The sequence below is a fragment of the Stegostoma tigrinum genome, chromosome 49, assembly GCF_030684315.1.
Source record: "Stegostoma tigrinum isolate sSteTig4 chromosome 49, sSteTig4.hap1, whole genome shotgun sequence".
NCBI classification, from domain to species: Eukaryota; Metazoa; Chordata; class Chondrichthyes; order Orectolobiformes; family Stegostomatidae; genus Stegostoma; species Stegostoma tigrinum.
The window spans coordinates 3,503,321-3,521,379 of NC_081402.1; the positions used below are offsets into that span (position 1 = coordinate 3,503,321).

Sequence of the window (18,059 nt, forward strand, 5' to 3'; positions counted from 1 at the left end):
AGACTGCATTCACTTCATGGAATTTGCTCCTTTGACTTACTCTTTTAAATATGATAACTAACTAAAAGCGGTGCCACAACTGCAGTAGCCCTGGATTAACAAGTGTTGTCAATGTTAATTAGCTCAGTAGCAATGACAGTCTTGATAACAACACCAACTAACAACAAAACAAAATACGTCATTAGCACAAAATACATCAATATTTACACTTTCAAAAATACACACAAACACACACAAAGCTGAAGCAAGAATGAGGCAAAAATGAAACTGCATTAAATTCCAAGCTTTACTATTATTTAGTTTAGAAAGATTAAAGAGAGTCCAGTTCATTTCTAGTCTCACCCAATTCTCCTCCTAGAAGTAGTGACTCTTTGTTTAGCTCGCTAGGAGGCACTTCTGTTTGCAGCCTGCATTTTGGAGTTCAGACAGCATACATCATGGAACTTTATCTCCAAATGGTACTGTCCAGCACAATTATATCCTGACTGGAAATCTATCCATGCATTCACGTTTTGGACTGGAATTAGAAGTTTAAAAGCTCGTTTCCATCATAAGAAAGCTCACTGAAATGACCTATATCTGGAGTGCCAATAAAAGTTTCAACCTGACTCTATTCCCCTCCACCAACACTCCCTGACCTGCTCAGTTTTTCCAGTTCTCTTTCTTCTGATTTCAGAATTCCAGCATTCATTTGCGTCTAACCCATTGCTATACCCTGAAAATAAGGTAACAAGAACTAAACCTCACCCGCACATTTCAGCAGCTTGCTGTCAAGGAGCTGCTGGGAAAGGCTCTTTGTAATATGCCAACCTCTACCTCACAAAGGCTGAGCATAAACTTTCCTGCACATTGAGCAGAACCCACCAACGAACATTAAACTGTCATTTCTAGGATCATCGCTGACCTAATCTCCTCTTGAGATCTTTGCTGCACAGTTTCTCAATTCAACCTCCCAGAACCCAATTCTACCTTCTTTCCAAAATCCACCAACAGGGCTGAGGTTTTAAATTAATATTTTATATCTGTATTCATGAAAGAGAAAAATGATAAATGTAGAGAGATCAGGGAAGACAACTGTGAAATACTTGAACGAATTACAATTGAGGGAGTGGAAGTATCCTCAGTTTTAGTCGGCTTAAAAATTGTACAAGTCCCCACACCCAAATGAAATGTGGGTGTTGTTGGAGGCAAAGGAGGAGATGAAAAGGGCAAAAGCAAAGTTGCTGGAAAAGCTCAGCGGGTCTGGCAGCATCTGTGAAGGAGAAAACAGAGTTAACATTTCAGGTCTGGTGACCCTTCCTCAGTGTTCTGAGTACTTCTGTACTAATCAACATGCAAGCAGACTCGAGAACAGAACTCATTCGCAACCCAAGGACTGACTGTACGTGAAATTCTGAGGGGCAGAATTGATCTCCACTTGGTGAGGCAGGAATGAATCAAGCAGTCAGCATGCATCATGTCTAACAGGTTTGATGGGAGATTTTGAAGGGACTGACTAAACATTTTGATAAGGTAGTGCAGTGGAATGCAAGCCTCACTGTTGGGGGTGTGGTTCAATAAAGTAAGAGCCCATGTGATCCAGGGCAATTTTGCAAATAAAATCTGAAGCTGCCGAGTGGCAGGAGGTGGAGGATGACGGTCAATGATTGTTTGTGTGACTGGAAGCCAATGGAAGGGTTTGGTGCAGGGCAGCACTCCCTTTAAGCTGAGCAGCTGCAAATGCACGTAGCCATAACAATAGTAACTGTCATGCCAACACCAATCATTGACTTCCGGTTTTGAAATATGCTGCTGCACACAGAATTTGGAGGTCGACACAACTGAAAAATTTAAAGGGAATTGTGGTGCAGGATCCCTTTCTATTCGTAGTACACTAATGATCTGGATAGGAATATAGAAGGTAAGATCAGTACATTTTCAATGGCACAAAAAAAAATCATAGTTGGCTAAATACACAGGAAAAAAAAACTTAAAGGTGACAGGACAATACAGACAGGATCGATCAGATAGGCAGAAGGGAATTTAAAATGAAACAATAAGCTGCTTATCCTAGAGATCTGAAACAAATACAAATTTCTAGAGAAACTGAGCAGATCTGGTAGCATTTGTAGAAAGAACAGAGTTAATGTTTCAATTCTGGTGACATCATCTTTTCTGATAAACGAATTTAACTCTGACACAGGACAATATAGATGGGGCCAGTTAGATGGACAGAACAGCTTCGGTGGAACTTAATCCCAAAAATTGAGGTGATGCATTTTCAGAGGACCAATCAAGGAAATGGAGTACACAAGAAATGGTCTCTAAAACAGTACTGAGGATCAGAGGGACCTTGGTGTGCATGCCCATAGATCTTTGGAGGCAACAGGAGAGGTGGATAAAGTGGCTAAAAAGGCATATGAAATATTTGTCTTTAATAGTCAACACACTGAAATGAAAAGCAGGGAGGCTGTGGTGGAATTGAATAAGAAGTCAATCAGGCTATAGCCAGAGTACTGAGAATAGTTCTGGTCATTCCCCTTAGTAGAGGGATCAATAACCAGGTGGGCCCAAAATGTAATGTGTAGGAGGTTTACAAGGGATTTAAGAAAGCATTATTTCACCTAGAGGGTGGTGAGTACCTGATACTTTCTGGCTGAAAGGGTGGTAGACACAGGAACCATCACAACTTTCAAGAAGTATTTAGATGAGAAGTGGCATAGCACAGTCAAGTGCTGGAAAACAGAATGAGAACAGATTAACACTTGCAGACCAGTGCAGACATGGGTGCAAACTTCGTAGACCATCATTTCAGCATGTTCCTGTCCATTTGAACTTATTCCTTCCTATCTTGGCTTTATTTTGTCTGCCCTCATTCAGTCTCTTCTGACTAAATTTTGTGATTCTTCGAACGCTCTATGTCAGTTTCAAAATTTCCATTTTCCTGGCCCAACATCTATTTTTCATCATGGACGTGTAATTCTGATATGTCCATTCCTCCATTAGGATAGTCTGAAAGCTTTCTGCTTCTTTCTTGAAAGGAGTCTTCATCCAACACTACCCACTTTCACCTTATCTTATTCAAGGTGAGAACAACTTTTATTTTAACTTATCACACATTCTCCAAGTGAAAGTGGTGTCTATGGTTACTCTCATGTATCCCATACACCTCTTCATTTTCCAGTCCTTCTTAGGCTTCCTCCCACAACACTTTCCCAGTACTTCAGTGATGTCATTGGCACTGCTTCCTGCTCTCATCCAGAATTGGAAAAATTCCAACATTTTGATTCTGATTTCCAATCTTCTCTCAACTTCATCTAGTCTACCTCAGACTTTTCCCTCCTCTTTGCCAGTAATAGAAACTGAGGGGATGACAACAGACTGTCCACCATTATCTGTTACAAACACACTGACTCCTGCAGTTACCAAAACTACTTTGCCTCATACCCTGCTTCCTGTAAGAACACCGTTCCATTCTCCCTGTTTCTCCAACTGTCGCATCTATTCTAATTAGGCCACTCACCCGCATGGGTGCTTCTGACATGTCCTCATCCGTTCTCAACCAAGGACTGTCCATCAGTTATTCAGGGCACTCAGCCATGTTTGACCCATTTCCTATACTTCTGCCCTCATCCTTTTGTCTCCATCCCAGAATGGCAGGACTCCCCCTATCACCACTTTCCACTCCACCACAGCCTCTGCATTCAAAGGACCATCTTTCACCTTTTTTTTCTTTATTCATTCATGGGATGAGGGGCGTCACTAGCTAGGCAGCATTTATTGCCCATCGCTAACTGCTCAGAGGACATCTGAGTGTCAAACATATTGCTGTGGGTCTGGAGTCATATGTAGACCAGACCAGGTAAGGATGGCAGTTTCCTTCCCTAAGGGACATTAGTGAACCAAGTGGGTTTTTCCAACAATCGACAATGGATTCATCATTAGACTCTTAATTCCAGATATTTATTGAATTCAAATTTGACCACCTGCCACGGTGGGATTCAAACCCAGGTACCTAGGACATTATCTAGGTCTCTGGGTTAAGAGTCCAGCAATACCACCATTAGGACATCCCCTCCCCAACTGCAATCTTCCGCAGAATACCACAAACAAGTACATCTTTCCCTTTGTTGTCAGGATTCTGCAAGGACTATTCCCTCCACGACAACTTGGCCAATTCCTCCATCACACCCAATACTTCCACATCCTCTACACTCCCCTATGACACCTTCCCACGTACTTGTTTGTTTATACTTCCTCAGTGTCCAATGCATAAACACCTTTCTATCAGAGGGCGGTTGATATCTGGCTTAGGGCAGAGGTAGGCAGATTCTTGATTCCCAAGGAGATGAAAAATTATCAGGGGTATGCAGGAATGTAGAGTTGAGGTTAAAATCAGATTAGTCATGTTTTTATTGAATGGTAGAGCTGTCTCAAAGGGCCAAGTGGCCTGCTTTTGTTCCTTGTTTGAATGTTTGTACTTTCCTGAAGCAGCAGCAATTTACTTATCCTTCTTTTAATCTATTTTTCTGCATTCACTGCTCACAATGCAGTCACCTCTATATTTGAGAGACTAAACACAGCCCCAGAGGAATACCTCTGCTCTATCGGTAAGAACTACCTTCCAGTCTCTTAACATTTCAATACACAGTCTTGCTGACACATTAATGCTTCTGTCCTAAGTCTGTTGCAGTATTTCAGTGAAGCCCAACACACAAGTTGGAAAAACAAAATCTAACTTCATGCTTAGGCACTTTACAGTCTTTAGGAATCAGTATCATTTGAGTTCTGTAACCTCAAAAAACAAACATTGCCCTCCATTTTCATTACACTCCCTCTAGTATTTTGCTTGCTCTAGGCAGAGGTGATCTTCATTCTGCTACGAACACCTACCATTAACAGCTATTCTTTATCTGTATTTCTCCTCAACAACAGCTATTTCACTTGCTCCATCTCACCCTTTACCAACAGCATAAAAGCCTTCAGCTCCGAACAAGAGACATATTGGACTCAAAATGTAACCTGTTTTTCTCTGAATTTCCTCAGCTTCTTATTTCTGTAACAAGTTGACTGATCTCAGCTACAACTGGGGGACAGCAAGGTGTGATGCCAGCACCCCAAGCATTGGCAGTGACCCTACTGGAAAGTTCAAGCCTGTGAACAAGAAAGAGTGGAGTTAGATATTTCAACAGTCAGTTCACACTAACACTAACACTAACTCACTAACACTGGGTGAGGTGCTGGAAGGCTATCACCACATGGCAGTGTGCCAGGAAGAATCAGCCTTCAGGTTTTGGATACAGCTTTCCTTGTACAGACGAAGCAGAGCACCAAATGTAGTAACCCAAACAGTGAAAACCAGGGACATTAACTAATCAGTGATAATGGGAACTGCAGATGCTGGAGAATCCAAGATAATAAAGTGTGGTGCTGGAAGAACACAGCAGGCCTAGCAGCATCTTAGGAGCACAAAAGCTGACGTTTCGGGCCTAGACCCTTCATCAGAAAAAGCGATGAAGGATGGAGGCCCAAAATGTCAGCTTTTGTGCTCCTAAGAGGCTGCTTGGCCTGCTATGTTCATCCAGCCCCACACTTTGTTACATTAACTAATTAGTTTCCAGTTGCCAAAGTACAATGCAAGAGGGGCTGAGCATGCTTTCTCTGTCCATGATCACTGGGGCAAGACATCGTACAGAGGTAACTTAGTCTCCTACAGGATAGGAATATCATCATTCTTTACATGTAGCCTGCAACTGGTAGATCCCGTACTGGGAAGCTAGCGTGTAGTTGGATTGTCATAAAGCCAGAAGCCATGAACTGAAACCCCGTATTAGGGACATAACACGTGGGCAGATACTCTAGAACGTGCTACTGTAGATATTCATTCAAAATACTATTTGCTGGCTTGGGTAGATTTTTAATAATTACTTGGTGACAATACTTTCTGTTAGAAACCTAGTTCTCCGTGCCCAATTCCCTCTCAACAAGGCTCGGCGGTAACACTTAAAACAAACAAATCGGTCATTCATTTCACTTGTTTGTGGAAACTTGCTGCTTTCGAATGGCTGAATATGCCTATTCATGTCAGTGCACTTCAAAATAGCTCAGGTGTATGCTGCTGCTCAAAATCTTTGATAAGTGCGATGAGGCACTACACAGTTGCAGAAAACCTCAAGGCTGCCATCAAACTGTTTTGAAATTCAGGCACAAAATCCTAAGTGCATACTGCACCGGGCAACAGCTGCTTATGACTTGCAACTGTGGAAGTCTCACTTATTCGTTTGATGCAGAGATTTTTAAACATGCCAGGCAGACACTTGAGGTGGAGGGGAAAAAAATACAGCTCATTTTACAGCAAGTACGCATTCTAAAGAACACAGTAGGAGTTGACATCAGTTATTAAATGAAAAAGAAACTCTGGCAGCATATAGTTAGCAGTTTATAGAGAAAGACTAACTAAAGGCATTGTAAATGGGGCACTTACGGGGGCTCCATCTGAAATGATTACCAACCTCTCCCTTGCAGCGTCTGACCTTCTGCTCTTTGCCCACACTGACTATATCCCTTTCACTTCACTAGAATCCTAATCTCAACTCCACCCAACCAGTCAGTGATGCTTCCCCCATAGAAAGTTGTGAAAATGTGCACTTTTGGAGGATCAGACCAGGGATTTTAGTTTTGAGGACCGCTAGTGACTATTCTGTTTTCATATTTAATTTGTAAAGAGCTCTTTATCATTGTGTATAAGAATTTGAAAAGAAACAAATGAGACACGCTACACATTCAGAACAGAGTATGTTTTGAAGAGGAATCAAAGAGGACTTGAAATATTAACTTCTGTTTATCTCTCCACAGATGCTGCCAGATCTCCTGGGTTTTGCCAGCACTTTCTAGTTTTGTTTTAGAATAAATATATTAGTGTTTTCTCACTAAAAATAGCTTTATGTCCCCAGTTAGACTTCCCCACACATTTTAAGGAATAGTAGATAAGGAAACAAACTTATTTGCTCCCTGAGGGAGGGTCACTGGACGAGAAACATTAACTCTGATTTCTCTTCACAGATGCTGCCAGATTTGCTGAGCTTTTCCAGCAATTTCTGTTCTTGCCTCGTAGCGTCTTCTGATACTGGATCACAAGGCACCATCCACGAGGCAAATCGTTCAGTGATTCGAGCAATATAATTCCTAGTAAGTAATGACTTCCCCTTTCACTCCCTGCCCGCCTGCCCCTTTCACCACTCAAATTCTCCATGGAGATGGAGTTTGATCTCCAGTTGACACTGGAGATGGCACTGAAATGAAACTGGTATAGGATGCAGCAGAGCTTCTCTTTCTGATCTTAACTGCTGAAACTACACATTCCAATTTTCAAGATCAGATAGATACACCCAGAATAAGCAAAGTCCAGCTTAAGCAGAACAGCAGACAGCGATACAAGTAAACCTAACATCATCTGGGGAGAAATCAGCCAATATTCTGGATCATAACAAAGCTAGATTATTTGATCCCTCTATCATCTGCTCAATCATTCACTAAGTTCATATCCTGATCTTTTACGTCAACTGTACTTTTCCACCTGTTCCCCCATATTCCTCCATGTCCAAAACTCAGATTTGAACATGCTTGATATAACTGAATTTTCTAGAGGTGGAGAAAAACAAACATTTACCACGCAGAGCGAAAATATTTTTCCTCTGGGTCCTAAATCACTGACGTCTTATATCTTGGCATCAGCTGCCTTGTTCTAGCCTGTTGAAACTGCTCCTCACCATCTCACCCTCTTTGAGCACACTCAGATTTACATGTCTCAATTCTATCACCTCTCATTCTTCTCCGCTACAAAGTATACAAAAGGTGTCAAATCACTCCTGGCCTCTGTCAATCAGTTAAAATTCAATGTATGCAGATCTGGAAAGGGGCGAGAAGGAGCTACAGAGAGAGAACAAGAAATAACTGCAGCATACAAATTTCAATAGAATCAAGTAACTTATTGTTTACATTGAAACTAAATTAAAATATGTGGTTTAACAAATAAATGCAAACCACAAACACATGCGCTGTAAACTATAAAATCGTCCTGTAGTTAATCCTAAAATTAACGCATTGTGTTTTCAAACGAAACATTAATAAAAATTTTCTACAAAGGATTCCTTCCCTCCCTTTCTGCCTGTCCTTTGCCAAAACCCCCTGGCCATTTCCATCCTGAAAAACAGACAAGTTCTTTCAACCCCTCACAATCACAGAACCTAAACCCTGAACACGTGTTCCGTAGCATGGCACAGCCAAGACAAAGTTCAAATTCAAACCCAGCCTAGCCGCTAAGTTTAGATGCCTGTTTGAAGATGAAGGAGGATAGAAGATATTTCGTGGGCAGATCTTTAGGAAAATGCTACCCACAGGGAAACTTCCTCACTCTTTCTGCATCACCAATTCGTGGCCTTTGCGATACGTGTGGAAATATTTACTTGGAACTTAATTTTAAAGTCTTCAAACATCATCTTTAAAAGGGTCAGCCTCTGGTGAGGAACACCTCGGGCAAATTTCTGTAACATCAAACAGACAAATAGTAAACATGGCTACAGATTTAGTTACTGAAAGCTGAAATATTTTCACTATATAAATAATTTTCCAAGGGCTCCCACGATGGTTCAATGAGTGAGTCATACAAACCCTGGATGAAAATATCTCATTGTAGATAGCAGTGGTAATAGTTCTGTGGTGCTGCTCATACCGTTTTGGATGAGGAAGGGGAAAATTAAGAGGTCTTGCTTCTGTTTGCTTCCCAGCATCCAAAGTTGACATTGCACGGAAGCAAAGGCCATCTCTGCCTGACCATGCTGCAAAAGCCTTATGTGATCCAACAAGGTGCTAACACTCCTGTTCTGATTCACAAACAAGAGCAGTTACTTAGGCGTGGACAGGAAGGTGCTTGGCACCCTTACAACTAACCGCTCTGTGGTAAAATGTGCGTTCACAGCAATGTTTCTATTAAACTAGGTGAAGGGGTGTTAAATATTTTTAAAATTCTGCAGTCAACTGAGATGCCGGGGTTGGGGGTGGGGGTAGGTTTGATCAAAGAGGTGGGTTTAAAGTAGATTTTTAAAGCTGAGAGATTGAGGGAGGGTATTCTAGAGTTGAAGTTGGTAGTAGACTTGTTATTTTCCCCTTCTAGCCTCTCTCAAAATCACAAAAAGACTATCTTCCATCTGCGACAAGTGGCCTTGACCATAAAAGGAATCACAATTTATGACAGTCATGCCTACGCACATGTATCTTTGAGTAAAGGTCACCAGATAGCAAACATGAGCGGAAATAATAGTAAATGTTCCTCCACCCATAGCTTGGAGTTGCTCAGACTAACTGCAATTACTTCATTCCCGTCCTGCAAGAGGCTATCATGCTAACAAACATGGAAGCTGTACCTGAGACTCTCTTTCAACATTACTCCGTATTACACTGTGCAATCTCTACCCTTTAGAGATCACTGGGCAAATTCACAATGCTTGTTCGGTGTTGGGTGATATGACACACTGACCAGACTTCTCAGTATTTAGTCACAGATTATTTCTCTGTACAACAGCAGAAATGTCGCAAATCGCCTTCAAGTAAACGTCACATTTCCCCGCTATCACTGAATATCTCACCTCAGAAACCCACTAGGTCCAAATGAGTAACTTCATGATCTAGTTGCATAGATTTCAGAAAGATTACTGAACAAAAATATTTCAATATTCCCCAAGATAGTGACCTAGCTAAAGAATGGAGGGTCAAAATTGTCTTATATGCTTTCTGAAATCTCATCACATCTGTGCCTGGCGACCAGCCTGATGTACATTACTAGCTTATTAATATCCCACTTGGAATGGCACAAGGTCCACACCTGTTTGGTGTTAAGTTAGAGGGCCTTAGATGTGGTAGACCCTGCAACTAGCACCTGGGTTACGGAATGAAAATTGAGCTCAGGTTTCACTTTCAGAGAAAAACCTTTGTAAGGGAATGTTAAGTGATACCAGCACCAGGTTTGACTGGCTGGCTCTTCCCACAATCGATCAGGCTGGCCAGCACGTTGGCCACCCCCTGCAGTACACGGACTGGATACTCAAGATGGTGACACATCACTGCCTTCTCCACGGGCAATTAGAGGTAGAAAGCAAATAGCAGCCTAGAAAGTACCAAATTGCTGAGTCAAGAGGGACAAAAGGCAGCCTTTGTAAACAAAAGTCAATGAGTGGTGCTGCATTGCACCAATCAGACACAATGGGCTCTGAACCTTTGTGGAATTAGTGTTCCGTATAGTGGCAGCATTAGTGAACAATCCAGGGTCCAAACTAACAATTCAGAGAACGCAAATTCAAACTCAAGCATGCAAACTTATTTTTAAAAATCTTGGAATTTAAAGAAAACAGCAAAATGTGACTGTGACATCGTCAGTTTGTCAAATACCCATCATCCTGACCTCTTCTAAAAAAGAAGTCTGCTGCCCTTTGCCTAGACTTCAGACACACACTAATGAGGACTGACTCTTAACTGCCAAGAAAAACGTTTCTTCTACCATAACCTTCCCACAGCAATAAATAACAATCTTGCCAGCAAAGCCCTCAAATAATTTTATTTTTAAAACACAAATGGGTGGTTAAAAAAATTCACTCAAACAGCACTTGGACAAGAGACAAAAACATCATTCTTGAGTCCTTAACTGTTGTTTGACAGGCTTTCTGCAAAGAATGCACCAATATACACACAGGAAGGCTGAATCAGGCCCAGAGAAAATAATGCATAGCCAAAAATCAAATCAGTATTTTAGAAGAGAAGCCTGGGAAAACAGCATGTTTCTACCAATGATGTTCACCCAAGCAGCAGCAGCAAACACAGCAGGTTGGCATGGGCCATGTACTGTGCACTAGAGGCAGAGGATAATTAAGTGAAGGGTGTGACCAAACAGGAATTTTTCAATGCAAGTTAGTCTGCCAGTCTTTTTTTCAAAATGTTGAGCTAGGCTGGCTTTCTCACATCAAAATGCAATGGTCAACTAAGAACTGGCTTTTGTAGTCAGACAATAGCGTATAACCGAATACAATTGAAGACAGAACAAATATTGCTTCAAATTACAGACCTTTTAATGCACGCAGAACCACAAATAACAAGCAAATTAGAGGTAGGTGATGAGATACCATGCATGGGTACAGCTTGTCAGAGATTCGCTGAGCCACAGCACAAACTGGCAGGATGTGGGTATTCATCCGCATGCCATGCTACCAATCTCAATGGTATCTTTGTAGGGTGGCAGGCAGTGGAATGCTTCCACAATGAGTGTTCAATACAGAAAAATACACAAAATTATTGATAAAAGAATGAGTGAGAATAAAAAACAAATCAGAGGAATGAGAAGTGGCCATTTATGCATGATGAAACCATAAATTCTTCAGTCATTCTTGAGGCCCATTGCTTCACACATCTTATGATGAAAACCTGGATATGTTTATGGTGCAAAGGTGCCTTTTGCTTATCAAGGAACTTAGCAATATCCTGATTGTTACCCACCTCTGTGCCCCAAATGCAACACAGCACTAGATTCCGTTGCAAATCATAGCTTGTGTTATGCATATGTTGCATGTGGCTGTAGCTATTAATCTCAGGATTAAATTGGAATATCAGTATTTAAGACAAAAAATAAAATTGAAATGCAACACTCGTGCCACAAGGCACCACATTCTGTGCAAGACTGAAAGAACAGCTTATATAAACTCCACTAAATTCTGCTGATTCAAACATAGCTCAAAAATTTAAACGCACCTCCTCTTCTGAAGGCTCAGTAGCCTAACAGAGTTACACACTATCACATTTTGCATTCTAGGGTCCCAACAAGCACCGCTCTGATGTCTGGGTCACTGGACTAAAGGTAGATTCTAAATTGAGGCCCAATGTTTGTGGTCCTCGACCATATCCATTGACCGATCATAAGTGGATTGCCCAAAATGAAATATCTTCCTTGCTTAAGTGGGTGACTTTGAGTCAACTGACATCCCCTTTGATGGAAAATTTTATCAAAGCCCTCCCCCAAACAAAATCTCCAACATCCAAATCATTCATGCAGATACTGAAGCAATCAAGTCATACAGTGACTGAGACGCTCAGCCGAGCTACTTTCAAACAAAAACTCTAATGCTTCCCAGGTTCTTTTGAAGAAAAGGAGCTCAAGGATTCAACAAGGCAACGCTATCCTGTGAATCCACACAGACTACCAACAATGAGTCGAGACCAAAAGCACTTCAGACACTAGAATCAGCTTTAGCATCACCGTGATGAGAGTTGGGAGGGTTGAAAACTCTAGACAGCTTCCAGACCTGCTCAGCAACCCATGCTGGAATCTCACATGCACAGAAGCTCTAATGGAAGCCCTGCGACTCATGAATTACAAGTTGAATAAAAGTGCACATTAACGTGTGGCCAAACCACAAACCCTTCAGCATTGAAGCTGCTGCCTCCCACCTACTCTTGAAAACATGGAGACTCAAGATAAACTTCTTGCTTATTAAGGAACTCAGCAACACGCTGTCAGCCACACCTCTGCCCTGACAATGATTAACATCACCATTAAAGTCCTTTGCATGGAGAATGGCACCACTCAGCTTAAGACGCCACAGTGAATAGTTGGGTACCCCACACAAGGGGCTAAGACCTTCAGGTCAGAATGGGACTGGGGAGAAACAAAACAAAACACTTTATGCACCCACATATTTCAGAAGTGAAAAACATTTGTCCTTTCCTTCCAAACACATCCAAGGTACACTCACACAAAACTTCACACCGGAAAAAGCCGATTGTTAAGAGATAACACACGCAGAATAGTGCAAGGAAAATTAAAACAGCTGAAGTAGTCCCCAGTAAATTTTACCTCAAATCGGAAGGCACCCAGACAGTCTCTCAAATTAGTACATGAAAACAGAGTTCAATTTTGCTAGACACTCAACAGCAGTTTTGCAGGGAGCCCAGACTTTTGACCGCAGGGGTAAGAGAATCATGTACATTACAGCCGAACCTGCTACATCCCCATACAATTTTTTTTCAAAAACTAATAAAAAATTAACAATTATTTCAAAAGGAAATCAGGTTCTGATCTTTTTAAAAATCTGCTGACCAAACTCCCTTTCCAAGGTAGTAATTTCTCATTTAACAATTTAAAAGCTCTCCAGACCCAAATGGAAAATTTAATTTGGGTATCGCAACCAGACTGGGTTACAAGTCTCCATCCCTCCTCAAAGGGTATATGCGCACACAGTTTCCTGCACGGATAACAGCCTCGGGTAACTGTCTGTGAGGAGTTTGCATATTCTCCGTGTCTGTGTGGGATTCCTCCGCGTGGTCCGGTTTCCTCCCACAGTCCAAAGATATGCAGGCTAGGAGGATCAGCCATGCTAAATTGCCCATAGTGTTCAGGGGTGTGTGGGTTATAGGGGGATAGTCTGGGTGGGATGTTCCAAGGGGCAGTGGACTTGTTGAGCCGAAGGGCCAGTTTCCACACTGTAGGGAATCTAATAACACAGCATTCAAGAGAGTCCAGGCTACCAAAATGCCTCAAACTCTTCCCACTATTCACCGAGGTCAACTGCAGAATACCTTATTTTACTGCAGAGAGACATATGAACAAGGAATGGGTATTTTAGTGTTGAGGTACCAGGCCACTTGACTGGATATCTCTAAATAGTGCAAGCCTGCATGTGTGGATAGTGAACAAGAACAGGAATAATAAGTTGTGAACAGTCAATCGGGATATAGCTAGCTAATGCTCACAAACATGGATGACAGCCAGGTTTAGAATACTGGTAGAGGTGGGTTTGCTCAATTAGTTATTCTATTTTGCCAAAACTCTTTACATAAAGAAAGGTAGGGTGTTCATCGCCTTGGATGACTGCAATGGAAAGTACTCGAGCATGATGACAGGGACATACATATATTCCTCCTCTTCAACGCCAAAACGGCCAGGTCAGAGATCATCACTTCTCCATATCTCCTTTAACAGATGGGCAGACCAGCGATTTTCAGCATGAAAGGCACCATGAAGATGCGGCTCTCGAACCATTTTACTGTGATCCAAGTTTTCCCCAAGGCCACCTGTTTACAGCCAAGAATGTCTGACTGCATCTCTGTGGAAACTGCCAAAATGCCTTTGTTACCTCTGGTCTCAACACCCTCCAGGCTGGCTTCCCACATTCTACCCTCCACAAATTGATGGTCATCCATAACTCAGCTGACCTCTCCTAACACACCAACTTCTGTTCAGCCATCAACTCCCATGCTCGTGTTCTGCACGGACTCTTGGTCAAGCAGTGCCTTAAATATAAACTTTGCAACTCTGTCTAAGTTCCTACATTGGCTGCCATGCCTCCAGCTGCCTCGGGTCCCTCCGACCTGGAATTCACGTTCTAAACTACAATGCTTTACTTTATCTCCTCAAAGCTCCCACCTCCTGTCAGCTCCTAACATTGCCTGATGTGGCTCAAAATGTTTTGATGTTCCTGTACAAAGAACATTACAGGCACCATCTAACTATAATAGATGCTACTTTATTAACCCAACCACACTTTGAAACAAAAAGCGTTCTACGTTTCCTGACCAACCATAGCTAGGTTTCTAAAGGAAAGTCTGTCATGTCCTCAAGAAATGTAGGATGGATAAACTTGCGGTGTCGCAGCTACACCTAATGATATTAGTTGGTCCTTCAAATTTTTAAAAATTGCTGTTCTCGGCACTAAGCCGCATTTTTGCTTTCCAAACAGGTAGAAAGACACCAAATTTCTGCAACAGCACAATTTAGCATAACTAAAACAAGTGAGATTTCAAATGCCTTGATTATAAACTTGTCAAAAATTATAACTGTGTAGTGAATGGAAGGACAAGAGCAGGAAGCAGTAATGAAAGAAATTCAAATAAACATGACCGAACATCTTTATTAATGTTATATAAACTACCTCGCGTAATGTCACAACACAGACATGCATCAAGAAAATACGACCAGTATAACTACAATACAGCATTGATATGAAATAACATTACACGAAAATAAAAATAAAACGAAGTTAACATGGTATGCTAAAATATACAATCACACATATTCATGAAAATAAATAATCTAGTTATACAGCCATTAGGAGGCCATTAGGCCCTGGCATCTGTGCTAACACTTTGAAAGTGCTAACTAATTAATCTGACTAATTAGCAAGCTCTTAGCCCACAGTCTGCCACGTCTTTCCTTTTCAAATGTTTATCAGTCTTCCTCCTTTTCAAAATTCCTATCAGATGTGCTTCCATTGCCCTTTCACTTTGCAGGTTCCAGATCAGAACTTACTACGTAAGGGAATGCATCATTGCATGCTGAACTTCCCTCTCCTCTCTGTCCCCACTCCCTGCATCCTTCCCAAGCACCCTAAAATCACTCCACAGCCAGGCCTGTGATGCAGAAGGCAACTGCTGGTGACTCGGATTTAACTTCAGTGACGGCAAACATCCAAACATCCTGCATACTTTCATGCGAACAAAAAAAAGCAACAGAAACCAATAGCTCAGAGCAGCCTCAGGTGACTGAAGTGTCACGCATTCGCCGCAGAAATCAACAATAAATATGAACTGGAAGAAGTGTAAGGCGATTGAGCACACCGATACAGAAGAACCAAGAAGAAAGCATGCAACATGACATTTATGTATGACTGCAGAGCAAAAAGAAATCATGACAAACAATAAAAGATTTGCGAGAGCAAGTTGTGCAACTGAATTGGAAGAGAATTCATGCAACATATGTATAAAATAATGCATATAATGCGCAAAATGATATATGCACAAACAAGAACTGAGACAAGAAATGAGAAAAGAAATGAGATGTATAAAATTAATACATTTGTACAAAATGATTTATACACACAAGAAAAGCAAAAAATGACCTTAAAATAGTTAACATATAATGATACAAAATATATTTATGAACACAATGGCTAGAAAATATAAAACCATACAAAGATACACATGAAAAATGACTTGTACAAAACTGCCAGATTCTGGCAAGATGTGTAAAATAATACTTAAGGTGCAAAGTGATATATATGCTGGAATTGCAAAAGGATTCATAAAATAATCCATAAAACAAAACACTCAGCATGCCAAATATACACAGGAACTGTAAGAAACATATTCAGGAAATTATATGTATAAAATAATAAAGGACAAAACGGAAAACAAAAAGTACAACAAGAGGATTCTTGCAATTATACGTACTTGTGTGCAAGATGGCACACACAAAAATTGCAAAGTAAATGATAACACGATGCATAAATTAATTAACTAATAAAACGCGCAAAATGACACACTCTCACACACACACACGCACGCACAGACACACTTAAAGGGAAGGATTCATGCAATTGCATGCATAAAGCAATTAATATCAAATATGTGTAAAATGATGCAGTCATAAGAGTCACCAAAAAAAATTCATAAACAAATCGAAAATAACCTTTGCTCTCTGGAATCAGGGTGCTTGGTGCAAGGCAGGGCAAAGGCAGTGAGGGGTGCAGTGACTGGGAGGTAAAGATGGAGTTGGGGGCAGTCAATGAAAAAGGGGGAAAGTTGCTGGAGGTAATGTCAGAGAGGAAAGATGAGGAAGGCTGGGAGGGAAAGGGAGAGGAAGGCTGGGAGGGAGGGGGGAGGAAGGCTGGGAGGGAGGGGGGAGGAAGGCTGGGAGGGAGGGGGGGAGGAAGGCTGGGAGGGAGGGGGGGAGGAAGGCTGGGAGGGAGGGGGGGAGGAAGGCTGGGAGGGAGGAGGGACGGGGGGAGGAGGGACGGGGGGAGGAGGGACGGGGGGAGGAGGGACGGGGGGAGGAGGGACGGGGGGAGGAGGGACGGGGGGAGGAGGGACGGGGGGAGGAGGGACGGGGGGAGGAGGGACGGGGGGAGGGAGGAGGAGGGACGGGGGGAGGGAGGAGGAGGGACGGGGGGAGGGAGGAGGAGGGACGGGGGGAGGGAGGAGGAGGGACGGGGGGAGGGAGGAGGAGGGACGGGGGGAGGGAGGAGATGGACCGGGGGGAGGGAGGAGATGGACCGGGGGGAGGGAGGAGATGGACCGGGGGGGGGGGGAAGAGACGGACGGGGGGGGAGAGAGACGGACGGACGGACGGGGGGGGGGGGGGGGGGGGGGGGGAGAGACGGACGGGGGGGGGGAGAGACGGACGGACGGGGGGGGAGAGACGGACGGACGGGGGGGGGGGGGGGGAGACGGACGGACGGACGGGGGGAAGACGGACGGACGGGGGGGGAGACGGAGGGGGGGGAGAGACGGAGGGGGGGGGAGACAGACGGACGGGGGGGGGGGGAGAGACACGGACGGGGGGGGGGAGAGACGGACGGGGGGGGGGGGGAGAGACGGACGGGGGGGGGGGAGGCCGGGAGGGCGGCAAACGACGGGGAGGGGGAGGCCGGGAGGGCGGCAAACGACGGGGAGGGGGAGGCGGGAGGGCGGCAAACGACGGGGAGGGGGAGGCCGGGAGGGCGGCAAACGACGGGGAGGGGGAGGCCGGGAGGGCGGCAAACGACGGGGAGGGGGAGGCCGGGAGGGCGACAAACGACGGGGAGGGGGAGGCCGGGAGGGCGACAAACGACGGGGAGGGGGAGGCCGGGAGGGCGACAAACGACGGGGAGGGGGAGGCCGGGAGGGCGACAAACGACGGGGAGGGGGAGGCCGGGAGGGCGACAAACGACGGGGAGGGGGAGGCCGGGAGGGCGACAAACGACGGGGAGGGGGAGGCCGGGAGGGCGACAAACGACGGGGAGGGGGAGGCCGGGAGGGCGACAAACGACGGGGAGGGGGAGGCCGGGAGGGCGACAAACGACGGGGAGGGGGAGGCCGGGAGGGCGACAAACGACGGGGAGGGGGAGGCCGGGAGGGCGACAAACGACGGGGAGGGGGAGGCCGGGAGGGCGACAAACGACGGGGAGGGGGAGGCCGGGAGGGCGACAAACGACGGGGAGGGGGAGGCCGGGAGGGCGACAAACGACGGGGAGGGGGGAGGCCGGGAGGGCGACAAACGACGGGGA

The 18,059-nt window shown here is 44.1% G+C and overlaps 1 protein-coding gene and 1 long non-coding RNA gene across 2 annotated transcripts in view; one reads left to right on the plus strand and one right to left on the minus strand.

Moving 5' to 3' along the window:
* Positions 1-18,059, minus strand: part of mecp2 (methyl CpG binding protein 2) — a 70,688-nt gene that overhangs the window by 37,144 nt on the left and 15,485 nt on the right. The window lies entirely within an intron of this gene.
* Positions 1,810-15,699, plus strand: LOC132207478 (uncharacterized). Its single transcript, XR_009443492.1, has 3 exons — positions 1,810-1,900; positions 7,042-7,167; positions 15,307-15,699. It is a non-coding gene; the product is annotated as an uncharacterized LOC132207478 (long non-coding RNA).